The 13,916-nt window shown below is 37.4% G+C and overlaps 1 pseudogene; it reads left to right on the top strand.

Moving 5' to 3' along the window:
- Window positions 1-4,895: 4,895 nt before the first annotated feature.
- On the top strand, window positions 4,896-12,695 carry LOC127410773 (uncharacterized; annotated as a pseudogene).
- The last annotated feature ends 1,221 nt before the right edge of the window (window positions 12,696-13,916 follow it).

Genomic DNA, 13,916 nt, shown 5'->3' with positions numbered 1-13,916 from the left:
CTTCCATGGAACACAAAAGGATATGATAGGCAGAATGACAGCCTCAGTCACCATTCACATTTAATTGTATGTGTGGGAAAAAAGATGCAATGAAAAAGAATGATGACTGAGGCTAACATTCGGCTAAACGTCTTTTTGTGTTCCATGCACGTCAAACAGGTTTAAACAACATGAGGGTGAGTAAATTATTCTATTTTTGGGTGAACTATCTCTTTAACATAAAACAAACTGAGCATTGCTGTGTGGTTGCTAATGTGTTGTTAGGGTGCTCTGGATGGTTGCTAGGTGGTTACTGGCCCAAGATAAAATGAACCACCCCTCAGGTCCCTCATTCAGTGTAAATCTGTGGTATTTTTTTACCCATTTTATCACCTGCCAGTAAAAAAAAAAAAAAAGAAAAAGAAAAACGTTAAGTGTGACTGTTTAGAAAAGTAATAGCACATCTCTCCTCTACAAGCTGAATGATTTGAGGTATCATTCATGTCTGTAGTCCAAATGATGCAGAATGAGTTATGTGACAAAGTTTAATACTTATGATTAGGAGTCTGTTCAAATCCCTAACTTTACCCAAAGTATGAGCAATAGTAATGTGATTGCATTAGAAAACACTACTAATTACTGTGGCATTCTACTGATTTAAAACGAAGATGTCGAGTTTGCCACATAGTGTTACTGACTGTCAGCGACTGTTGCTCACTTTAGTATCGCCAAAGCACTGGCTTACTGTAATCTCAAGCAAAGACAAGCACGTCCCCTGTAGTCTTAAGTGACCCACTATTACCTGCATACTAAAGGAACATACACTTGTGTCTCCTGTTATATTTTAAGTGCTGTGTAGTTCAAGTTAACTCTAACAGTCTATACTTTTTCTATGTGTTTCTACATCTCAAGTGGTAGCACACGGCGTTAGCAATGCTTAGGTCACAGGGCATGCACAAGCTAATTAAAGTATGCCTTTTTTGTAATACAGCATGATAGCATACAAGAATGAGCAGATACTGTCTCAAATTTCTTATATGGATTCAGATTTTAATACACGTAATCTACCCAACAAATACATTGGTTTTTAATTAGAACCATTTAATCACTAAATGACTCTCGGTGGTGTACATATTATGGCACTTATTAAAAAATGTGAAAATGTGAGGTTTAGTTACCAGTTGAGAGTGCTACACATGATTTGTGCAATTAGTAACTGAGGATTTGGCCGTCTATTGGGAGTAACATGCGATGCAGCACTGTCAGACTACTGACACTGAAGCAGAAACATTAATAACTCCTGAAATATGTTGAGAAGAGGGAGGTGAAACACATCAATGTTGCCAGGTATAAGCTAAAAAATAAATAAAAGAAAATGCATCAAGATAATGAAAACTAAGCCTGCTGTAGTAAGCCAACTTCAAAATGGTCTAACATTATTTCCATATTGATGCATTTGTTGCATAATGTTGATAACCACAAAATAATTTTGACTTGCCCCTTCTTTTCTTTAAAAAAAAGCAAAAATCTGTGTTACAGTGAGGCATTTACAATGGAAGTCAATGGGGGCGAATCTGTAAATGTTAAAACACTCGCCGTTTCAAAAGTATAGCCACAAGATGTAAACAGTATTCATGTTAACATGATTTTAGTGTGATTAAATCACATTCTAGTCGAGTGTAAAGTTATGTCCAATATTACAACTTTGTCGCCATGACAACATAACACCGTTTGTCCTGTAATCCAGCAAAAATGACGCCTGTAACGGCTCAAATTATACACAAATGTTAACAGAATAATTATTGTAAGTGCTTTAAAGAAATTATAAGCTTCACATTTCTGATTTTAAAACCTCAAAAACGTGGCCCCATTCACTTCCATTGTAAGTGTCTCACTGTAACCAAGATTTTTGCTTTTGCCTTTTTTATATAGAAAAGCTGGGGCAAGTCAAAATTAATTTTTGAGGTAATCAGTATTATGCCACAAATGCTGTCGACTGAACTTGCATTGAACCTGGAATATTCCTTTAAGTTTACTTCTAGTTACCTTAACTTAAATAGTTACGTTCACTTTATAGGAACACCAAGTTACGTGAACTGAATTACACAATTTTTGGAGACACCATTAATTAATTCCAGGCTGGTCCAGTGTGGGGCGCCAAAAGCGAGTGAAATGGTGTTGTAATCAGACGAGGTTTTTAGGATGAATATGAGATGGAAGTCTTAATGAGTAAAATGTACCTCCCTAAACTAAAACTTTAATCTAATCTAATCGATAGTGATCTAATCAAATGAGAGGTATACACAAAACAGACATCCTTACCCTAAACCAACACCTAAACCTAACCGATAGTGTCCTAAAAGAAAATGCGATGTGAAAAGCACATTTTCTGAAGCAATCGCATGATTTTGTGTTGCTTCTTTCACACTTTCGTCTCACATGTTAGCTTGCGAGCTTGATTGGTGTCAAACCGCGTACTTCAGAGTTCAAAGTCCAACACCATCAGGTAAGCTTCCGCAGAAGCTAATCATGCTGGAATAAGTGTGTAAATGTAGTTGAGTTTAAATGTATTGTTTTTTCAAATGATTAGTTATAGTAAAAGTGTTTCTATATCATAACGTAGCAGTGTGTGAGTAACAGGGCGAAAACTATGTTTGTAAAGTCATAATCAGCCGTTGTACTCGTGATTTGTTGAAAGTGAATACAACGCTCAGTTGTTGTAGCGCCTCTAGTGTTCATTTCACCTGAAAAACTGCAGAACGCGGCACGTAAAAGAGAGTTTGCAAAAATGTATCTGAAGTAACATTCATTCTTTGAGACTAGGTTGCTTAATTCAATTGAGGGAACAAGTTTACTCAATCAAGTTAGTAGAGTCAGCTTATTTGGGAGAACACGTGAAGGCATAATATTATGTAGAGTGGAAAACTTGAAACAGCAACCAGATACACACTTACCTTTAAGCATTCATATAGATTTTAACCTAAAATCTTGGTGTTGATTAAAAATGACACGTTATGCACCAACTACTCATTGATAGGTCTATAATAACCAAAAGAGAAATAACAGCAATAATGTACCAGTCTGCTGCTAGCTATTAATCACTTTACATGTAAAAGAACTATAATCTTGATAATGTTCTATTTTTCAAGTAAGGCAAGAGAATTTTGAAATGAAAACAACAGCAAAATCGTTACATAATAAGAATGCTTCACATCACTAGAGACAAAGGCAGCTGCACTAACAGGCCCCCACCATGATCATTGGAAACATGTAAATGCTTCACACTGCAACCCCCCCAATGTTCAATCCAAATCTACGCCCTTGACGAGAGCCATCTTGATTCTCTGTCCTAATTCCACACACCGCATTTCTCATCTCATTGGCTTACCTTGTGGGCACAGACTCATTCTCCTCAGTTGTCAAATCCTTCAGCACCAAACCTCCAAACTTTGCCAATTCTCATGCAGTGAGCCAGTTAGAGAATTCAGCAGGTACGGTTACAATGAGCAAGCCTCTATTCTCTGGCATACGCAGGCAAGGGTGAAATGAGCAGAGTGTTTGAAATCACGGCGTACCCTCCTGTGCCGAATGTCACTGCCACCCACACTCATGCCACAGCTGCATACTGTCTCTCCACAGTCATTCATTCCATAAGGCTAATTATCACAGGTAGACCTTCATCCAGAGAGGAGGAGGAGAGCAAGTGGTATTCGTCTCAAAGAGGATTATACTGTGTGGCCATCTGTGACAAACGGATTTAACTCTTAGCTGTCCAAAAACGAGCTGTTGATAGTTTGGCAGAGAAATACACAAATACAGTAGAATACAGTGATGATGACCATGACAAACGTTGCACTGCACATATGGAGGGCACTGTTATTTAACAATATTAACAAGTTATGCTTGTCCTTTTTGCAATTTAGTTGCTAAATAAAAAATAAAAAAAATCATTATTTAAATAATATTTTTTTATTATAAAATTACAAATTAATTGATATAAATTATATTTACCTGTACATTATATATACAGTATGTATATATATATATATATATATATATATATATATATATATATATATATATATATATATATATATATATATTTTTATATAAAAATATTGTTATGTGTTTATGGGGGAAATTATGTTAGCATTATTCCTTAACAATAAAATTCAATCAAATATCATCATAATTTCATAAATGTTATAATATTAAAGATGTTATTGTATGAATTACTATGATCAAATATTTACATAATTGTCATAATATTGGTATGTCTATATAGGTGCAAATATAGAGGAAATTTTACCTGCTTGTTAGAAAATGAAATGAAATATTATTATTATGATATCACTGGTTTGTTATGCATATTAGAAATTAATGGTAACTCATAAATTATGCAATTAAGACATAAATGACATTATGGAATTTACAATATTACAATTGTAATAACAATTTTATTAAATTAATGGTAACACTTTACAATATGGTTGTATTCTTTAAAAGTAGTTAACTACATTAGTTAACATGAACTAACAATTAAAATTTTTTTTAAAATTAAATCCTTTCACAGCATTTATTTTTTTTTTATCTTGGATGATGTTGATTTCAATATACACTAATACATTTTTAAAATTAAAAGTTGTGTATGTTAATGTAGTTATGAATGAACAATAAACAATTGCATTATTTTTAACAAAGATGATGTACAAAAATATTGTTAATTTATGATACATAATGCATTTACTAATGTTAACAAATAGAACCTTATTGTAAAGTGTTACTAACATTAAAACCATTATAATTAAATAAATAATAATAGTAATCCTGCTGTACCTTTGATCTGATCACATTCTCAAACATATAGACACGATTTAAAGACAAAACAAATATTGTATGAATTATTGTTGAATTCAATGTCTTACCTGCGCACAAGTGTAGATAAAGGCAAGGAAGATGAGGTCAGATTTTATTTGTGCTGTTTCAGAGAGATGATAGTACTGAGCGTCTCATTGGACGGAGTTTGACGGTGATGATCAGGAGTTTGTGTATGAGAATGTGACGTATGCAGTAAAACGAGGACTGCCCTGGTCAACAGTGGGACAAGTGGCAAACATGACCAAACACCTGCTGCCTAAACTTAAAGGTGGGTCATTACAGCCTAATGATTATATTATAATGTTAATTTGGGGTAAAACTTTACAATAAGTTTGTTTACATTCACTTAAGTTTGCGCAAAATTACACGTTTCAATGACGTGAAGCTTTTTTTTCTCGGATCCTGCCGTTTTGGTCTGGTTTTATTCGTTATGTGGTTGTCCATGTGCTTGTGTTTCCCACAGGTGCTGCTCAGCAGCGCAATCAGCTTGTCCTGGCAGCTCTGATTCACGCTGCTTGTGATTGGCAGCACCTGTGTTCAGTGTTCCCTTCCTCTATATATTCCCCATCAGATCGTGTTATGTTCAGTCTTCAGTTCCGGTTGTGCTGTTTGTATCCTGTGCTGTTATCCAGTTGGTTCGTTCTCAGTTCCTTTTGTCTTGTTGTTTTGTTTTTTTCTCCCAGTTTTTGTTTTCTGTTTGGTTTAGTTTTCCTTGTCGGTTGTTTTCAGTTCTATTTTCGTCTTGTCTTTCGTTTTCGTTTTCACAAACTTTTCATTGCCTGCATCTTGGGTTCTTCATCAAATATATCGTGACGGAACGATCTGGCCAACTTTGGACCCAGCGGAGGCATGAGGGGTGTTTTAATGCACCCAGCTTCGCCCAAGTCAACTGCAGCTTCTTTCGGGCTTCTCGACACCATCACCAGAGGAAGCATGCTGCTGACCGCCAGGAAACTAATGTCAACATGCATAACCTTATTGTAAAGTGTAACCTTATTATTCCTTTATAAACCAATAGAATTTATTACTTTAATGTAAATTTGCATTTTATTTTCATTTGATCCCCCTTTTCTCCCCAATTTGGAATGCCCAATTCCTACTACTTAGTAGGTCCTCGTGGTGGCAGGATTACTCCCCTCAATCCGTGTAGCGGAGGAAAGATCTCAGTCGCATCCGCTTCTGAGACCGTCAATCCGCGCATCTTATCACGTGGCTTGCTGTGCATGACATCGCGGAAACTCACAGCACGGGAGGCTCATGCTACTCTCCGTGATCCACACACAACTTACCAAGTGCCCCATTGAGAGCGAGAACCACTAATCGTGACAACAAGGAGGTTACCCCAATTGACTCTACCCTCCCTAGCAACCGGGCTAATTTGGTTGCTTAGGAGACCTGGCTGGAGTCACTCAGCACGCCCTGGATTTGAACACACTTGCAGAAATGACATTTTCTCAACCAACTTCTTGAGGTATCACCCTTGGATGCTTTTTAAACAGTATTGAAGGACTTCCCATCTATATGCTGGGCACTTAGTGGCTGCTTTTTTTTTTATTTATTTATTTTTATTTGGAATGCCCAATTCCCAATGTGCTTTTTTAAAGTCCTCATGGTCACGTAGTGATTCACCTCAATCTGGGTGGCGGAGGACGAATCCCAGCTGCCTCCACGTCTGAGACCGTCAACCCGCGCATCTTATCACGTGGCTTGTTGAGCGCGTTGCCACGGAGACATAGCGCGTGTGGAGGCTTCGTGCCATCCACCGCGGCATCCATGCTGAACTCACCACGCGCCCCACCAAGAGCGAGAACCACATTATAGCGACCACGAGGAGGATAACCCATGTGACTCTACCCTCCCTAGCAACCGGGCCAATTTGGTTGCTTAGGAGACCTGGCTGGAGTCACTCAGCACGTCCTGGATTCAAACTCGTGACTCCAGGTGTGGTAGTCAGCCTCTTTACCACTGAGCTGCCCAGGCCCCCCGTGGCTGCTTTTCTTAATTATCCGGTACATGTCATCCATTTCAAAAACTTTTTTTTTTTAGATAAAATTTTTGTTTAGTAATTAAATAAATTAATATGGTGGCACAATTATATTTTTGTTTACAAAACAAATTTCAAACATTTAAGCATACACCTTCAGATCAAAAGATTTTTAAGATCATGAGAAACTTTTCAGGCAAGTGTTTCAAAACTTTTGACCGGTAGTGTATATATATATATATATATATATATATATATATATATATACTGGCGGCAAAAAGTTTAGAATAATGTAGAGATTTTGCACTTATGTAAAGAAATTAGTACTTTTATTCACCAAAGTGGCATTCAACTGATCCCAATGTATAGTCAGGACATTAATAATGTGAAAAATTACTATTACAATTTGAAAACAATATTCAGAACTTCTTAAACTATTTCAAAGAGTTCTCATGAAAAAATCCTCCATGTGCAGCAATGACAGCTTTGCAGATCCTTGTTATTCTAGCTGTCAGTTTGTCCAGATACTCAGGTGACATTTCACCCCACACTTCCTGTAGCACTTGCCATAGATGTGACTGTCTTGTCGGGCAATTCTCACACACCTTACAGTCTAGCTGATCCCACAAAAGCTCAATGGGGTTAAGATCCATAACACTCTTTTCCAATTATCTGTTGTCCAATGTCTGTGTTTCTTTGCCCACTCGAACCTTTTCTTTTTGTTTTTCTGTTTCAAAAGTGGCTTTTTCTTTGCAATTCTTCCCATAAGGCCTGCACCCCTGAGTCTTCTCTTTACTGTTGTACATGAAACTGGTGTTGAGCGGGTAGAATTCAATGAAGCTGTCAGCTGAGGACATGTGAGGCGTCTATTTCTCAAACTAGAGACTCTGATGTACTTATCCTCTTGTTTAGTTGTACATCTGGTCCTTCCACATCTCTTTCTGTCCTTGTTAGAGTCAGTTGTCCTTTGTCTTTGAAGACTGTAGTGTACACCTTTGGATGAAATCTTGAAAACAATGATTGACTGACGAGTTTCTAGAGAAAGCTGTTTCTTTTTTGTCATTTTTGACCTAATATTGACCTTAAGACATGCCAGTCTATTGCATACTGTGGCAACTCAAAAACAAACACAAAGACAATGTTAAGCTTCATTTAATGAACCAAATAGCTTTCAGCTGTGTTTGATATAATGGCAAGTGATTTTCTAGTACCAAATGATCAATGTAGCATGATTACTCAAGGATAAGGTGTTGGAGTGATGGCTGCTGTCTAGATTTGATCAAAAATGACTTTTTTCAAATAGTGATGGTGCTGTTTACATCAGTAATGTCCTGACTATACTTTGTGATCAGCTGAATGCCACTTTGGTGAATTAAAGTACCAATTTCCTTCCAAAATAGCAAAATCTGTACATTATTCCAAACTTTTGGCCGCCAGTGTATATATACATAATTGTTTTAAATATATTGTATTAGGCTTGAAGACTTCAGAAGTCATTCGCCTTGTCAAGGATCCGTTATCACAGATACAGCCTCATCTCTCCACTGCCCAACATGCTCTTCTCCTGGAATTCATTGTGAAAACATACGTTCCTCAGCAACGCCTCTATCAGGTCATTTTAAACAGTGAGATAGGCCTTAAAATTCACAGCCGCTATGTGAGAGCATAGATACGGTGGAGTGGCAACAGCAGCAGGCACAGAAAGAGCTGCTCAGTCCAAAAAAGTAGCAGAAATCATGGAACTCAAAGAGAAGACTGAAGCTCAGATGATGGAGAAGTTGCAGGCCAGTTTAAACGATCTTCCACTCAAAGCACGATGAGCAAACAGGTACAAGATGTCAGCGTTATACAGTATAACGACTCAAATTTGTTGCTAGGTGGTTGCTACGTATGTGTTCTGAGTGCTTTTTTGCACATTGCTATGCAGTTGCTAGGGTGTTCTAGGTGGTTGCTTTCAGGCCCAAATTACAAGACATGATATTCTGATCTTTCAATATAGCTTGGGTCCCTCCTTTAATATACTGTAACTCTATGGGGATTTTATCCCGTTTTCTCTTCTGCCAGGGAAAAATTCTAAGTCTGATCACTTAGAAAAGGATCAGCACACCAATAATGTCCATTGTGCCTTTTGATAACAAATTATGCACCACAGTTAAATACAGGGTTAGTGGTTTGTTCAAAACATGATTCGACTTAATAATAAGAATATTCTTTCGCATTGCATTTTCTCAACACGTTTTATTCAAGCTTATCAAAAGGAAGAAAGTTTCAGTATACAAATAGCTGACACAGTGACCCTGGGGTTTTAAGTTTAGTATCTTACTTAAGGCGATAGTGTTGATTTTAAACATGATTGAGATTAAGCTGCTGCCATGTAATCATTTGTATTGAATAAATAAACTTTGGCGTATTTCTGCTGCTTGTTCTCTTATGGTTATCGTTCTTGTATTGAAGACGGTCTTCAGAGCCCTACACCACTTCTTCCTTAATATCTTAAAGAGCTACATGTTTTCAGCATTTACCAGATAAGATGGATTAAAGGAACACACAGCCCTGTTATTTAACCATATAGGGAACAACATTGCCCGCCCACTTATTTTTGTGTTCTTTGTTCTGGAAGAATTTTTCCCATTAATTAAGAAATTAAAACCTTAAACAAAGTTGTAAGCCATAAACTCTGAGGTGAATCACAACATTACAAACTTTGATTTAATGCAAGTATATGAAAATCCGAGAAAAGACAAAAGGTACTAGACCAGTGTCTAAAATTACTTTTTACAATTACAGGGCAGTATCTGCCCTCTGCATTTTTACCTTTATTAGGGCAATTATTTTGTAACTATATAAAACATTTAAATGCAAGTCATCCTTTTAGGTTAAATACTTAAATTTAACCAGTTAAGTAACATTAACAATAGATAAAATGCTTAACTAGGCATTAAGTTAATAGAACTTATTAAGACCTAGATGTTACAAATAAATAAAAAAAATCCTGGAGGAATTCATGGGCATTTTTTGCCCCATCGTTTTACAGTGCATCCGGAAAGTATTCACAGCGCTTCACTTTTTCCACATTTTGTTATGATACAGCCTTATTCCAAAATGGATTAAATTCATTATTTTCCTCAAAATTCTACAAACAATACCCCATAATGACAACGTGAAAGAAGTTTGTTTGAAATCTTTGCAAATTTATTACAAATAAAAAAACTAAAAAAATCACATGTACATAAGTATTCACAGCCTTTGCCATGACACTCAAAATTGAGCTCAGGTGCATCCTGTTTCCACTGATCATCCTTGAGATGTTTCTACAACTTGATTGGAGTCCACCTGTGGTAAATTCAGTTGATTGGACATGATTTGGAAAGGCACACACCTGTCTATATAAGGTCCCACAGTTAACAGTGCATGTCAGAGCACAAACCAAGCCATGAAGTCCAAGGAATTGTCTGTAGACCTCCGAGACAGGATTGTATCGAGGCTCAGATCTGGGGAAGGGTACAGAAAAATTTCTGCAGCACTGAAGGTCCCAATGAGCACAGTGGCCTCCATCATCCGTAAATGGAAGAAGTTTGGAACCACCAGGACTCTTCCTAGAGCTGGCCGCCCGGCCAAACTGAGCGATCGGGGGAGAAGGGCCTTAGTCAGGGAGGTGACCAAGAACCCGATGGTCACTCTGACAGAGCGCCAGCATTTCTCTGTGGAGAGAGGAGAACCTTCCAGAAGAACAACCATCTCTGCAGCACTCCACCAATCAGGCCTGTATGGTAGAGTGACCAGACGGAAGCCACTCCTCAGTAAAAGGCACATGACAGCCCGCCTGGAGTTTGCCAAAAGGCACCTGAAGGACTCACAGACCATGAGAAACAAAGATTGAACTCTTTGGCCTGAATGGCAAGCGTCATGTCTGGAGGAAACCAGGCACCGCTCATCACCTGGCCAATACCATCCTTACAGTGAAGCATGGTGGTGGCAGCATCTGTGGGGATGTTTTTCAGCGGCAGGAACTGGGAGACTAGTCAGGATCGAGGGAAAGATGAATGCAGCAATGTACAGAGACATCCTTGATGAAAACCTGCTCCAGAGCGCTCTGGACCTCAGACTGGGGTGAAGGTTAATCTTCCAACAGGACAACGACCCTAAGCACACAGCCAAGATAACAAAGGAGTGGCTCTGGGACAACTCTGTGAATGTCCTTGAGTGGCCCAGCCAGAGCCCAGACTTGAACCTGATTGAACATCTCTGGAGAGATCTGAAATGGCTGTGCACCGACTCTCCCCATCCAACCTGATGGATCTTGAGAGGTCCTGCAAAGAAGAATGGGAGAAACTGCCCCAAAATAGGAGTGCCAAGCTTGTAGCATCATACTCAAAAAGACTTGAGGCTGTAATTGGTGCCAAAGGTGCTTCAACAAAGTATTGAGCAAAGGCTGTGAATACTTATGTACATGCGATTTGTTTTTTTTTTCTTTTTTTAAATACATTTTGCAAAGATTTCAAATAAACTTCTTTCACGTTGTCATTATGGGGTATTGTTTGTAGAATTTTGAGGAAAATAATTAATTTAATCCATTTTGGAATAAGGCTGTAACATAACAAAATGTGGAAAAAGTGAAGCGCTGTGAATACTTTCCGGATGCACTGTAAATTATGAGGGCATTTTGTTACTTTCAGTGGCATTTTTGCTCCAAGCCCGCCTTAATTTCTGACCCTGTATAAGACTGTGAACTTGTGTGATTAAAATGTCTTTATAATGTAAAACTACACAAAATCTAATCAATCTTGGAAATATAGCAAATGGTGAAAGTATACATTGAGGAATAAGCTCAAAGTATAGAATTTAAACATTTTATAAATCATATTATAACATGACTGTGTCTTTTTGACCTTTGAATTTAATTAAGTGAATTAAATGAAGATGATATGCCTATTTGATTTGAAATTGTATAACTTGCAAATGAATGATTTAATATGTCAATACAGGGAAAGGTTAAAAATTATTATGATTTCAAAAATATATCCTGTGTGGTTCTTTCTTTCTTTATATATTTATTTGTTTTTGTTACAATTTATTTGAACTAATTATTACGAATGTTGCATTATGTTCTGTATTGCCTGATGAGTGGTGGTGGCGTAGTGGGCTAAAGCACATAACTGGTAATCAGAAGGTTGCTGGTTCAATCCCCACAGCCACCATCATTGTGTCCTTGTGCAATGCATTAAGCTCTGGGGGGATTGTCCCTGTAATAAGTGCACTGTAAGTTGCTTTGAATAAAAGTGTCTGCATAAATGCGATGAAATATTTTGACAATAACACAATCAAAGATGGAATTGAAGGTATATTCCGGGTTCAATAACGCTTATGTATTGTGGCTATATTTTTAAAACAATTGATGGACTGGCCCCATTCACTTCCATTGTAAATGCCTTATTAAAACCGTGATTTTTACTACTTTTTATTATTATTATTTTTTAATAAACAAGAGTCTAAATAATTTTCTGCGGTAATCAACATAAGGCCCCAAATGCTGTCGATTGAGCTTAAGTTGTATTGAACCCAAAAACATTACTTTTAAGAATTAAACATGATATTTCATTTCTTCACTCTGCCCTTTAAACCTCTTTAGGAAGAGGAAGAGTTGCTGCGCTGTTTTCTGCAGTCTCAAGGAAAAATCATAATGGAGAGTTTAATGCAGGAGACCTGTCTGACAGAGGAACTACTGCAACTGCAACTGATGCAGAAGTCTCAACTGACACACACACAAGTCGCAAATGATCCTGTTTTGATTGATGGCTATCTATCTATGCATTTTCATATAGTTATAAAAATGAGAATACAATCTACAAACTAAAAGAAAAACTGAAGTTTGTATCCAATAAAGTGTCAAGTCATTTTTATTTGTATAGCGCTTTTCACAACACACAAAAACATTCTCAAATTCTGCTAAATCAATTTAATCCCTAATCCTTTGCAAACCTGACCTCAACATCTAAAAACATGCTTCCAAAATATTTAAATATATATTCTGAATTACACACGTCACGTCTGTTTAATCACATTTATATATTCCCTGAAGTACAAAAAGCATATAGATTTGCACCATTGTAAATGATTTATTGAATAAATCTAAGACACTGAGAAAGCCTTTGTAGAAATAGCAACACATTTCGGATTGTCTTTATACTAGAATGTTCCATTTAATCTACACAAGCACACAAAATATCATGAATAAATAAAAATATTCTAGCAAAACAATTAAATTATGTATGGCTCAGACTTCAGTATATTAACTCTAAAGGGATTGATCACCTAAGAACGAAAATTCGGTCATCACCCTCATGTTGTTAAAACACAAATGATTTTCGTTCTTTAGTGGAACTTTCTACAGTGGATACGTTTAGTAGAATGTTCATGCTGCTCTTTTCCATACAGTACAACAGAAGCATACAGTGACCACCATCACGCAACAACATCACCATAAAAGTAGTCTGTGCGATTTTTGCTCTATTTTCCAAATCTTCTAAAGTCAATACAATAGCATCGTGTGAGGAACAGTCCGAAATTTACACTATATTGCCAGAAGTATTCGCTCATCTGCCTTTAGACGCATATGAATTTAAGTGACATCCCATTCTTAATCCATAGGGTTTAATATGACGTCGGCCCACCCTTTGCAGCTATAACAGCTTCAACTCTTCTGGGAAGGCTTTCCACAAGGTTTAGGAGTGTGTTTATGGGAATTTTTGACCATTCTTCCAGAAGCGCATTTGTGAGGTCAGACACTGATGTTGGACGAGAAGGCCTGGCTCGCAGTCTTCGCTCTAATTCATCCCAAAGGTGCTCTATCGGGTTGAGGTCAGGACTCTGTGCAGGCCAGTCAAGTTCTTCCACACCAAACTCGCTCATCCATGTCTTTATGGACCTTGTTTGTGCACTGGTGCGCAGTCATGTTGGAACAGGAAGGGGCCATCCCCAAACTGTTCCCACAAAGCTGGGAGCATGGAATTGTCCAAAATCTCTTGGTATGCTGAAGCATTCAGAGTTCCTTTCACTGGAACTAAGGGGCCAAGCC

The sequence above is a fragment of the Myxocyprinus asiaticus genome, chromosome 20 (assembly GCF_019703515.2).
Source record: "Myxocyprinus asiaticus isolate MX2 ecotype Aquarium Trade chromosome 20, UBuf_Myxa_2, whole genome shotgun sequence".
Classification (NCBI taxonomy): domain Eukaryota; kingdom Metazoa; phylum Chordata; class Actinopteri; order Cypriniformes; family Catostomidae; genus Myxocyprinus; species Myxocyprinus asiaticus.
This window is presented reverse-complemented; position numbering and strand designations above follow the sequence as displayed.